At 33.2% G+C, this 12905-nt stretch overlaps 1 protein-coding gene across 17 annotated transcripts in view; it reads left to right on the top strand.

Moving 5' to 3' along the window:
- CCDC171 (coiled-coil domain containing 171) overlaps positions 1 to 12905 on the top strand; it is a 488107-nt gene that overhangs the window by 112842 nt on the left and 362360 nt on the right. The gene's annotated exons all lie outside the window — the stretch shown is intronic.

Raw genomic sequence — 12905 nt, 5'->3', positions numbered from 1 at the left:
CGTGTGCGTGTGTGTGTGCACGTGTGCGCACGTGTGCATATTAAGAATTGTCTTTCACTTAAGTTTGGAAATGGATAGATTTCTGGTTAAAACATCTCAGAATGCATGGATCAGTTGAATACTAAAATTGTGTTTTCTTTATTTTAAAAATGAAGGTTAAGAAATTTTAGCAAAATATTGTCAGTTTTAGTGTAGATATACTTTGATCCAGCTTATTCCATTTGTAGGGGTTAACCATCATTTGGTTAAATGAACCATCATTTAAACTGATTTTGGGTTGAAATTTGTTACGCCTCCTAACATTGTGTAAGAATAGAGTTATAGTTGTGGACTCTGTTGCAAAACAATTGACTGTGAGATGTAATATATCTTCTATATTGGATTCAGTTGAGAACAGAAGTTATGGGTAGTTAATATAACCGTATTTTTTTTCTTATACAAATTATTGTCAACATACTTTATATTGTTAGCTGTCTTCCCTGCCAAATCAGGAGTGACAATGATAGTGTATACTTTTTTGGCATTGAATTTAATAGTAGGTCATTTGTTCTCAAGGCACCTAGGAACTGGAAGGTTATGTGTTCTTCCCATGCTTGATTCAGTATTTAACCTCTTTATTTGGACCACTCATGTTTACATTGGCAAGTCTTAATTTAAAAAAGAAACCATATTTGTTTGCCAGTAAGCAGTTTCAGATTGTCTAAAATAAGACTATGTTGTTGTCCCAAACATATGGGCCCTGTATTAATTTAAGCCTTTCTCTGAGTTTCAGTGAATTATTACGCTCTCTAAAAGTTGCCTTTTGTTCATTGTGTGCAGGATGCCATGTGATATGTTCTGCATTTTCTACTACTGAGGTAAAAGACCTAAACAGTTTAATTTTTTTGAAGGTATAGTGAACAGATCTTAAGTGTACAATTTGATGTTTTGATCAGTGTAAACACTCTATAACCATTACCCCATTTAAGACAAACATTTCCATTAGCCCAGAAAGTTCTCTTGTGCACTCTTCCCGTCATTTTCCACTCCCCGTAAGCAACATTGTTCTGATGCCTGTATCATAGATTACTTTCATTTGTTCTTGAATTTTCTCTCAATGGGCTCATTCAGTATATAGTCTTTGGTGGCTGGCTTATTACACCCAACATATTTTTTCTTGATACTCATCCATGTTGTGTGTATTAGTAGTTCATTATTTTTTATGGTCAAGTAGTATTCCATTTTGAAAGTATACCATAGTTTGTGGTGAATTGATGGGTATTTGGGTTGTTTCCAGTTTGTGACTATTGTAAGTAAAATTGCTACAAACATTATTATTTAACTATTTTGTTGACATTTTTTCATTTCTCTTGGTTGAGAGTGTAATTACTAGGTCATAGGATAGGCATATATGTATAAAAAAAGCTATCAAACTTTTTACCAAAATGGTTGTATTATGTTATATTTCTACCATAAATGTATAAGAGTTTTCATTGTTCTACATCTTTTGCAAAATTTAGCATTGTTAGTCTTTTAAATTTTAGTCATTCTGGTTGTTTGAAAATGTATTTCATTGTGGTTCTAATTCACGTTTTCTTGGTAATTTATGATGTTGAACACTTTTCATGTTCTTATTGCATTTATATGTCTTTGTGAAGTGTCTTTTAATATGTTTGTACATTTAAAACTTTGAGTTGTTTGTATTTGTATTATTGATTTGTAAAAGTTTCTTATAAATTCTGGATATAATTCCTTTGTCATATGTATGTACCACAGATATTTTCTTTCAATATTTCATTTGTCTTTTCATTTTTTAATGTTTCTTTTGATGACCTCATGTTTTAAAATTCTGATGAAGTTCAACTTACTAATCTTTTTCTCTTTTGACTATTTTTATGCAGTAAGCAATCTTTCTATACTGCAAGATTGAAAATAATCACCTATCATTTCTTCTAGGAGTTTTATAGTTTTAACTTTTATGTCTAGGTCTGTGATCCATCTCCAGTTAATTTTTGTGTCTGATGTTAGACACATTAGACCATTTATTCAAGACTTCACTTTTCTCATTGAGTAGCCCTAGTCCCCCCTGTGAAAAAAACAACTTACTATATATGGGAACTGAAAGTTTGTTGCCCCCCTATAGTTTTGCCTTTTCCAGAATGTTATATAAATGGAATTATACAGTATGTAGCCTTTTGGGTCTTTCTTCACTTAACAAAATATGTTTGGGAATTGTTCACATCATTGCTTCTGAGAGTAGCTCACTCCTCTTTACAGCTGAGTAAAAAGGAGTGATCTTGGGCTGAGTAATATTCCATTTATCCAGATACTTGCTGATGGGCCTTTTGGTTGTTTTTTTTTTTTTTTTACAGTTATGATTAAAGGTAGCTTTAAACATTCATAGATAGGTTTTTGTGTGATCATAAATTTTTATTTTTCTTGGGTAAATACTTAGGAGTCTGATTTGTGGGTTATATGGTAAGTATATATTTGAGTTTATAAGAAACTGTCAGATTGTTTTCCCAAGTGACTGTACCATTTTGCCTTCTTAGTACTATGTGAGAGAATTCGAAGTGCTCTGCGTCTGTGCCAGCATGTGGTTTTATCATTTTTCCTTTTTCTTTTTAGCCATTCTAATAGGTGTGTAGTGGTATGTCATTGTGATTTTAATTTCTGTTTTCTCTAATTAATAATAATGTTGAGCATTTTTTCATTTGCTTATTCGCCATCTGAATATCTTCTTTGGTGAATTATCTGTTCATATCTTTTGCCTACTTTGTAACTAGGTTGCTTGTTTTGTTGCTGAATTTCAAGAGTTTTTTATATATTCTGGATGCAAGTGATTTGCAAGTATTCTCCCCTATTCTTTTAAATGTCCTTTTGCAGAGCAAATGTTTTAAGTTTTTATGAAGTCCAGTTTATCGATTTTTTCTTTTACGGATTGTGCTTTTAGTGTTGTATCTAAGACCTCTTTCTTTTAAGTTTGTACCCTTAAACACATCAGCCTTCTAAGCCCTAATCCTCATCACTTGGTAACCACTGTTTTATTCTTGGGTTTTTTTTTTTCTATGTTTGATTTTTTTTTTTAGATTCCATGTGTAAGTGATGTCATATAGTTGTCTTTTTCTGTCTGGCTTATCTTGCTTAGCATACTGTGTTCAAGATCCATTCATGTTATCACAAAAGGTAGGATATCCTCCTTTCTCATGGGTGTATAATATTCCATTGTGTATATATAACACTTTTTTTTTTTTTTACCCATTCATTTGTTGACGAGCATTTGGGTTGTTGCCATATTTTGGCTACTGTGAATAATGCCGCAGTAAACATGGAAGTACATACATCTCATTGAATTTCTGTTTTCACTTCTTTTGGGTATATTCCCAGAAGTGGATTTCTTGGATCATATGGTAGGTCTATTTTTAATTTTTAGAGGGACCTCTATATTGTTTTCCATAGTGGTTGGACTAATTTACATTCTCACCAAAAGTGTATAAAGGTTTCACCAGCACCTATTGTCTCTTGTCTTCTTGATGATACCTGCCCTAACAGGTATGAGGTGATACCTCATTGTGGTTTTTATTTGCATTTCTCTTATGATCAGTCATGTTGAGCATCATCTGATGGGCCTATTGACCATATTGATATCCTCTTTGGAAAAATGGCTATTTAGCTCTTTTGCCCATTTTTTAATCTTTTTTTTTTTTTTTTTTTTTTTTTTTGCTATTAAGTTGTGTTAGTTCTTCATACATTTTGGATATTAACCCCTTATTGGATATATGGTTTGTAAAAATTTTCTACTGGTCTGCAGACTACCTTTTCATTTTGTTAATTGTTAATTTTGTAGCACTGAAGCTTTTGAGTTTGATGTAGTCCCATTTGTTGATTTTTGTTTGTAATGGTTATGCTTTTGGTGTCATATCCAAAATATCACTGCCAAGACCAATATCTTTGGGCTTCTTCCCTATGTTTTCTTTAGGAGTTTTATGGTATAGGTCTTATGTTTAAATCTTTGATCCATTTCAAGTTAATTTTTTGAGTGGTGTGAAATAGGCTTCTATTTTCATTGTTCTGCATGTATTTATCCAGTTTTCACAGCACCATTTGTTGAAGAGACTGTCCTTTCCCCACTGGGTATCCTTGGCTATCTTATTGACTGTTAGTTGGCTGTATATGTCACTTCCATTGGTCTAGTGTCTATTTTTGTGTCAGTGCCAAATTGTTTTCATTACTATGGCTTGTTGAAGCTATGATCATATATATATAGAAAATCCCAGAGTCAATCAAAAAACTGTTGTAATTAACTGATGATTTTAGTAAAATAGCAGATTACAAAATACACTTACAGAAACTTGTGGCATTCCTTTACACTTAGGAAGCATTTGAAAAAGAAATTTAAAAAAAAATCCCATTCCCAATAGCATCAAAAACAATAAAATATTTAGGAATAAATTTAACCAGAGAAGTGAAAGATTTGGACAATGAAAACTACAAGACTTTGCTGAAAAAACTGAAGAAGACATAAACAAAGGGAAAGACATCCCTTGTTCATGAATTGGAAGAAGTAATATTGTTAACAATAACCATACAATCCAAAGCCATCTACAGGTTGGATAGAATCCCCATCAAAATACCAAAGGCATTCTTTACAGAAATAGAAGAAACAACTCTAAAATTGGTGTGGAACCATAAAAGACCCCAAACAGCCAAAAGTAATCCTGAGAAAAAAAGAACAAAATGGGAGGCATCACACTTCCTGAATTCAAACTGTCCTATCAGTATTTTGAACTCATTTTCTTTATTCTAAGTCGTCAGGAAGGCATAGCAATTCACTTTCTGAAGTAAGGGAGTCAGTCATCACAAATGCTAATGTTTTAGGAGAAGCTCACTGAAGACTTTTCTCTGAAGAATGTGTAACTTCCTGGCTTTGATCCCTGGATATGCAAATTGAAAATATCATTTTCATTATTCCTAAAAGTACATTAATATTATATATTGGCACATTGCCTATATAATTTATGTACATATTTGAATTGTCATAAAATGTAATTGGATACACAACAGCAATTCATTTGGGTTTTATATTTCGTAAATTGATATTATGGTGCATATTACAGAACCTATAAATTTTTAGGAAATTTTACTATAATTAATTCTATATTTGTGCTTTTTTTCCCAAAGCTGCAATGCAAATAAAGATATTTTCATTTTATGTTATCTTATTTTCTTTTTTTTTAACATTACTTAATTTTCAGTTATGTTGATAAGGACCTGAGAGGGAAAAATCCACAATTTTGCATAGGATTGTTTGTTGTAGAGGATATTTGGTGTTAGATGAACATAGCCATTAATAGATGCCATCTGCTGGAAAACAAATGACTGATCTATAGAGCCATATGTTTAATGTTTGGTTATTGTAAAGAAGTGGTTAGTAAAAGACAGGTAGTTAAGTAAAAAACAATTTTGGGATATGAATTGCTTTTATCTGAAAAATATAGTTATTTGCAAGACTTTTGGATGTGTAAGCTTTAAAACAATTAGTGGAAAAGCTATTAGATTAATGAAACTTGTAGAACAGGAAGGTTGGTTTCAGATCATAGCATGTTTTTACCATTAGGTTAAATGTGCTAGCCACATGGTTGGGTAATTCTTGAATTTAAATACTTTGGAGCCTACATGTAAATATATCTCAAGCATCTATGTGTACTGAAGCATCTGGGCTGAGTGCCACATTACATTGCCTTACTAACTTTGTTTTTGTAATCTTAGTATTTATGTTTTTATTTCTTTTCTATCTGAAAAACATGAAATTAATGAAATGAGAACTTCCTTTCTACAAGTAAAGATTTTTCACTGTCAGTTAAGTATGGTTAATCCTTGATATAATGTTTATGGTAAACACTTTTGGTTTATCTGACATTTTAGTGAAATCAAATGAGTTAAGAATGAACAAAAATCAAAAAAGCTTGGGTTTATCATAATATATTGCATTTTATTCCTCTTATATCACAGTATTAATAGTACTTTTGGCAAGAAATCTGAGTTAGTCATAAAACTGTCATTAGATGTTGAAAATTTTTTCTTTGAATTCCAAAAATATTCAAAAATAAAATGCAGCTTTGTTTATATTGTTGAAGATGATAGGGATACATGCCTTTCTGAGATGATTCCCAGAGACTTAGACACAATCCTGTGTGCACCGTGTTTGATGGACTGTGAGTTGGTGTGACTGGACACCTTTAATGAAATAGAGAAAAATCCTCTGACTACCTTTTAAAAAATTTTTTATTTATTTATTTAATTGTAGTATAGTCTGTTTACAATGTGTCAATTTCTGGTGTACAGCATAATGCTTCAGTCCTACATATACATACATACATTCATTTTCATACTCTTGACTTTTAAATAATTGATTTAGAAGTTGATTTTCTTAATAATAATGTTATCCATTTAATTTTTATAATGCTTGATAGATTTTTCAATGCTTTTTCTACCTTTGCTTGCCTCTTCTTACATGAGCCCCACGACAACCATATGACATAGGTCACTTAAGCATCATTTCTATTTTACAAATGAGAAAACTGAGGTTCAGAGAACTGATACTGCTCATTTGTATAGCAAGGAAGTTCTAGGGTCAGAATTAGAATGCAGATAACAGATGTAAAATGTTTAGCACCTTGCTTGGTGTTTAGAAATTACAAAGTGAAAGTTATGTGCTCTTTGAATATATTATCATCATCCTTATCCTCTAGTCCTTTTAAAAATTATACTGCAGCACTTTTTAGAAACATGCTATTTAGAAACATGCTATTTTTGTTTATAAAGTGACATCTGAAGACTGGTCTGGTGACAACTCAGTTTCATTTTTCTTGAACTCACATTCTTGATTAATTAGTAATTAAACATTATCTTGATGAAGCTAATCAGTGCCATACTATCAGCCATTCAAAAAATGGTAGTTCCCTATCTCTTTTTTTTCTCAAACTTCTTTTTTTCTGAGAGACTGAAATTTTAGTATACTATATTGCAAAATTATTACTATAGGTAGGAATATCAAGGTCACTTTTAAATAATGTAGTTAATATTAAATAAATACTTTACATATTATATGTCAGATATGTAGAGCCCCGTGTTTAATGCTCTCGTACTAGTAAATAGGCAAAATAGTTATTTTCTCAAAAAGTTTCAAATTTAGATGGGAGGCATTATATCAACACATGGAAAATTCACACAAGACAGTATGTAATTAATTGCCGAAGAGTGCTATCACCTTAGAAGAGGAGGTTGTCAAAATTTGAAGGCTTCGTAGAGGGGACTGCAGCCACCCTGGGCCCTGTTGTCAGGATCTGAAAGCCAGAAGGAAGGGAGACAAGAGACAGATTAGAACTTAGAGTAGGCTGACTTTCTGACAGTCTGAGGTAGTATCTTTTAATAATTAGTACTTCAAGCATCTTGCCTAGATCAACAATTTATTCTCAGTCTAAAGATAAAGAGAACCATTTTCTTCTGAGGGCTTGGCTTATCCCTTTGGATAATTTTATAATTTGTACTGCCTTAGAAACAAGAGTAAACACAGGCATGTACCATTTTTGGCATATTACTATCTTTTTATGTGCTAAACTTACAAAATGAAGGTGTTGTTTTTAAGCTGAGTAAATAGCCTTTATGGGGTTTGAGTGTATATGTAAAGATAATGGAATTGCTAGGTCATATGGTAACTCTATATTTAACTTTTTGAAGAACTGCCAAACTATTTTCAAAAGCCACTTGCATCATTTTAACATCTCCACCTGCAGTGTATGAAAGCTCTGATTTCTCCACGAAATGTGCTTTATTTTTAACTAGAGAAATATTTACATCATAGGAAAAGCAGGCAAATTTATGTTTATTATATTTTAAAATATTGTCATCACAAAAAAGACAAGATATGTAACTTATAAATGTAAGACTTTTAAAAAAAAGTCCTTTGTTTATGTGCTGGATCATTTGGGAATTCTGTTCTTAATTTTTTGATTCCATACTGTTTTCCATAGTGATTGCACCAGATTACCTTCCCACCAAAAGTGCACGAGGGTTCCCTTTTCTTCACAGCCTTGCCAACACTAATTTGTTGTCTTTTTGATAATAGCCATTCTAATGGGCAAGAGATTGATACTGAGGGTGGTCATCAGTTAGATCCATCAGACTGGAACTTGCTTAATAAATAATGAGCTGTAGCCTGCCATCACTCAAGCTTGCTTTAATTGTCCTCTGAGCATCACATAGCCTAAACTGTGTTTGCCAGAACTTGGAGTCAGCTGTGTCCAGTTAGCGTTTAAGCCAGTTCGGACTGGATGGGATCACCAGCCCTCCAAATGGGCATGCGTGAACGTACAATCAGTGACTCTGACGTCAGAGGGCCAAGACCTCCACCCTCAGAGCATGCGTCCCTTGGAAGAGCACATAGTTTAGTTGTGCCTGTGCAGAATGACGGTTACCTCACATTTTTCTTGTCTCCAGTTACCTTTCCCCATGCTTCCCAAACTTCGGCTTACCCATAAGTATTGCAAGCCCCTGGTATTTGAGGAGGTGGATTTGAGATTTGTTCTCCCTTCTCTTTGCTTGGATGCCTCGAGAGTAAACGCTCTCTGCTCTACAACTTTGTGTCTCAGTGTTTGGCATGCTGTGCATAGATCAAATGGGTCTGGTTTTGTAACAAGATACTATTTCATTGTGGTTTTGATGTGCATTTATGTAATAATTAGTGATCTTGAACATCTTTTCATGTGCCTGTTGGTCATCTTTATGTTTTCTTGGGAAAAATATCCATTCAGATCCTCTGCCCATTTTTTAAATGAGTTGTTTGTTTTGTTGTGGTTGAGTTGTATGAGTTCTTTACATATTTTGGATATTAGCCACTTATCATATACATGATTTACAAATATCTTCTCTCATTTGGTTGGTTGTCTTTTGTTGATGTTTTCCTACGCTGTGCAGAAAGTTTTTAGTTTGATGTAGTCCCATTTGTTCCTGTTTGCTTTCGTTTCCCTTGCCTTAGGAGACATATCCAGAAAGATGTTGCTACGATTGATGTCAGAACATATACTGCCTATATTTTCTTCTATGATTTTTATGGTTTCAGTTCTTACATTCAAGTCTTTAATCCATTTTGAGTTAATTTTTGTATATGGTGTAATATAGTGATCTAGTTTCATTCTTTTGCATGTGGTTGTCCAGTTTTCCCAACACCATTGATTGAAGATACTCTCCTTTATAAAGGAATCCATTGTATGCTCTTTACTCCTTTGATATAAATTCATTGTCCATATATGTGAGAGTTTATTTCTGGACTCTCATTTCTGTTCCATTGATCTATATTTCTGTTTTTCTGCCAATAGCATGCTGTTTTGATTCGTATGTCTTTATAGTGTTATTTGAAATCAGGGAGTGTGATACCTTCAGCATCAGATTTTAGGATGTTTTTGTTCCAGTTTTTGTGAAAAATATCTGTGAGATTTTGTTAGGGCTTACATTGGATCTGTAGATTGCTTTAGGTAATATGGACATTTTAACAGTGTTAATTCTTCCCATTCTATGAGCATGGAATATCTTTCTGTTTCTTTGTGTTATCTTCAGTTTTTTTCAATAGTGTCTTACAGTTTTCAGTATACAGGTCTTTCACCTCTTTGGTTAAATTTGTTCCTAGATATTTTATTATTTTTGTTGCAATTGTAAATGGGATTTTTTCCTCTTGATTTCACTTTCTGCTAGTTTGTTATTAGTGTATAGAAATGCACAAAAGATTTTTGTATATTGATTTTGTACCCTGCAACTTTATTGTATTAGTTTATTATTTCTAGTAGGCTTTTTTTTTTTTTTTTTTTGGTGGTGTCTTTAGGTTTTCCTATATATAAAGTCATGTCATCTGCAAATAGTGTCAGTTAAACTTCTTCTTTTTCAATTTGGTTGTCTTTTCTTTTTCTTGCCTAATTACTCTGGCTAGGACTTCCAATATCATATTGGATAAGAATGGTGAGAGCGAGCATCCTTATTTTGTTCCTGATCTTATAAGGGTAGACTGTAGTTTTTCACCATTGAGTAGTGAGTTTGTCATAAATAGCTTTTATTATGTTAAGGTACATTTCTATACACAATTTATTGTGAGCTTTTATCATAAATAGGTGGTGAATCTTGTCAAATGCTTTTTCTGCATCTGTTGAGATGATCATATGATATTTATCCTTCATTTTGTTAAGGTGGTATATATTGTGTTGATTGATTTGCAGATGATGTACTATCCTTGCATCCCTGGAATAAATCCCACTTGGTCATGGTGTATGATCCTTTTAATGTCTTGTTGTATTTGGTTTGCTAATATTTTGTTGAGGATTTTTGCATTTGTGTTCATCTGAGATACTGGCCTATAATTTTCTTTTTTTGCCTTGTGCTTATTTGGTTTTGGTATCAGGGTAATGTTGACCTTATAAAATAAGTTGGGAAGTATTCTCTTCTTTTCAAATTTCTGGAAGATTTTGAGCACAATAGGTATTAAATTTTCTTTGACTGTTTGGTAGAATTTACCACCTCATGTATATTCTTAGTCTTTTATTTATTCTTATAGCAATTCATGAATAGCACCTCTTTTTTACAATACAAATATATATGACAAGTCTCTTGAAATCATTCATAGTGGTAGTAATTAATCAGCACAAATCAAAATTTGGGGACCATAAAATGATGTGAGGATCTTTAAAAATTGCTTTGTTACATCACTACTGCTTCTGCTAGGTAGCCTAAAATGAAAATTGGCTTTGTTAAGTCCAGAATCTCAGTTCTCTTTTCTAAAAATTACAGTGTGTTCCTGTTTTTCTCTATATAGAAAGACGTAGAGGATTTTTGGTAATATATTCTTGATTTTTATCCATTTCTAGCCATGTTTTAATTACTCTGTTATCTTCATCTCAGGACTATCTGTTTCTGGCTGCCTCTCTAAAATGCTTTAACTTAAACCTAAGGCTCTGTGGAAATAGACCAGCCATATACAGTAGAGAAATTTGAGATTTATCATGCACTAAAATTAAATATTTTTCTTGCAATAGATTTACTTTACTTTTATATCTGTTTCCACAGTCCATTTGATTTTGACCAATGACTGAATTTTTGGGAAACATTTAAAATACCATTAGCAAATACATCTTTTTACAGGTTTTTTTTAATCAAAAAAAGTAATTTTTGTTGAAAATCTACTTCTGCCTTAGACTTTGAGATCTGTAAAAACATAAATAGGCATTCACCTAGATCTCGATTAAGTTTATTTTATTTCCACTACTTAGCTATGACCAGTGTGTCTGTTTTATCCTAGACTTTCTGTAATTTCCCTTTTTTTTTCCCTCAAATGAATTGGTGGGATTGATTTTGGAGAAAATATGGAATTAAACATTGTAATTTCCATTTGCTCCTTCTACTCCCTGCAACCCTACTGCTACCCCAGGGAGTCTTTATTAATGTTGCCAATTCTCCCATCCACTTTTCTAAAGCTTAGCGACTGTCCCAGGATTTTATGGTTTCTCATACCTTTCTGGGTAAAGTTTAAATTCTTTAGCTTAATCATTTATTATCTACATACTTCTCAAATTTCCATCATTTTCCTTTTCAAGTATTTGTACTTCCTTAGAACAGGTTTCTGTTTTCTGACTCCTACTTGGCCATATGCTAGTCTTCCTGCTTTTCCTAGCTGCAACTCATGTCAGTTTCCCTTTTCTTAATGGTTGTTGCACTTCTGCTTCCAAGCCATCCACTTGGCTAGTGCTCTCAGAGTTTCTTGCTTCTTTCAGCTGCTCCCAGTGGGACATTCTTCCTTTATTCGTGGTCTTTATATGGAATACAGTCCTATTGATAGAGTACTGTTGACAGAACTTGGCCATCAGTGGGGATGTAGTTAGGGGTAAGCTACAATTCCCTTATTTCCCCATTTCTTTATTTCTCACAGTATCACTACAGGTATGGCTGGATCAGAGTTGGAGAAAATAAAGGGAATTAAAGTACAGTAGAGAAACATTTAAAACCATGTCTAAATCCAAAATCTACCCCTACCCCCAACCTGGTCCAAGAGAAAGCATTCAAGAAGTTGAATCATCAGAGAGTGGCCCCTTGTATACTTCCTTTACTCTTTTGTACTCAAGACTATACCTCTGAGTGCCCACTTCCACTTGCTGTGCACCTTTGGGAACGTCATCCTCTAGCCTCAGAACTGGTTTTAGTCCAGGGGTTACTTTCTTCAGCCAGATATTTTGACAAGTTTGAATCCTTTTGGCCACTGCCTGTCAACACTGTTCGTGGTAGGTTTTGACATCCAAATCTTGCAGAGTATTCAGGAGTTTGTGTGATTTTTTTCTAAGTCTGATCACCTTTGAGGTCTTCCTGCCAATGTAAACGTTAGAAATGCATTTGATTCTTTTAGTTATTTGTAGGTAACTCTTGAATCAGATACATGCTCACCATAAACCTGTCCCAAAGACCAACATTAAATTTCAGATGGAGTGTGGTCTGAACCAATAATACAAAGAGAAATATTTTCTTTAATGCCCTCAAAAGGATTGTCTCATAATGAAGACAGCACTTCACTTTATCATACATGTACAGAGCATGATTTTTCTTTGTCTCTGACTGACCCCCTAATTCAAATGGAAATCCCTTGGCTTGTTTTAAAAAGAAAGAAGTCCATGACCAAGTCAGGGCAGCTTATTTGGTTGAGTAAAGATCCAACTAAAGCTGTTAAATCACCATGCATTGTAAAAGGTTAGATTAAATTACTATAAGGATAGCTATTGGCTAGCCTGCTTGATGGTGGAGTTGAGGTTTTTGTTGTTGTTGTTGTTCTTTCTATTATACGTCTATTACCACTTGTCCTTTACCATCTTCCTCCAAAAGCTGTCAATGTCAAAAAT

This window comes from Camelus ferus, chromosome 4, assembly GCF_009834535.1.
Source record: "Camelus ferus isolate YT-003-E chromosome 4, BCGSAC_Cfer_1.0, whole genome shotgun sequence".
In the NCBI taxonomy this organism is placed as follows: Eukaryota; Metazoa; Chordata; class Mammalia; order Artiodactyla; family Camelidae; genus Camelus; species Camelus ferus.
The sequence above is the reverse complement of the archived record's forward strand: the minus strand, read 5'-3'. Positions and strand labels throughout refer to the sequence as shown.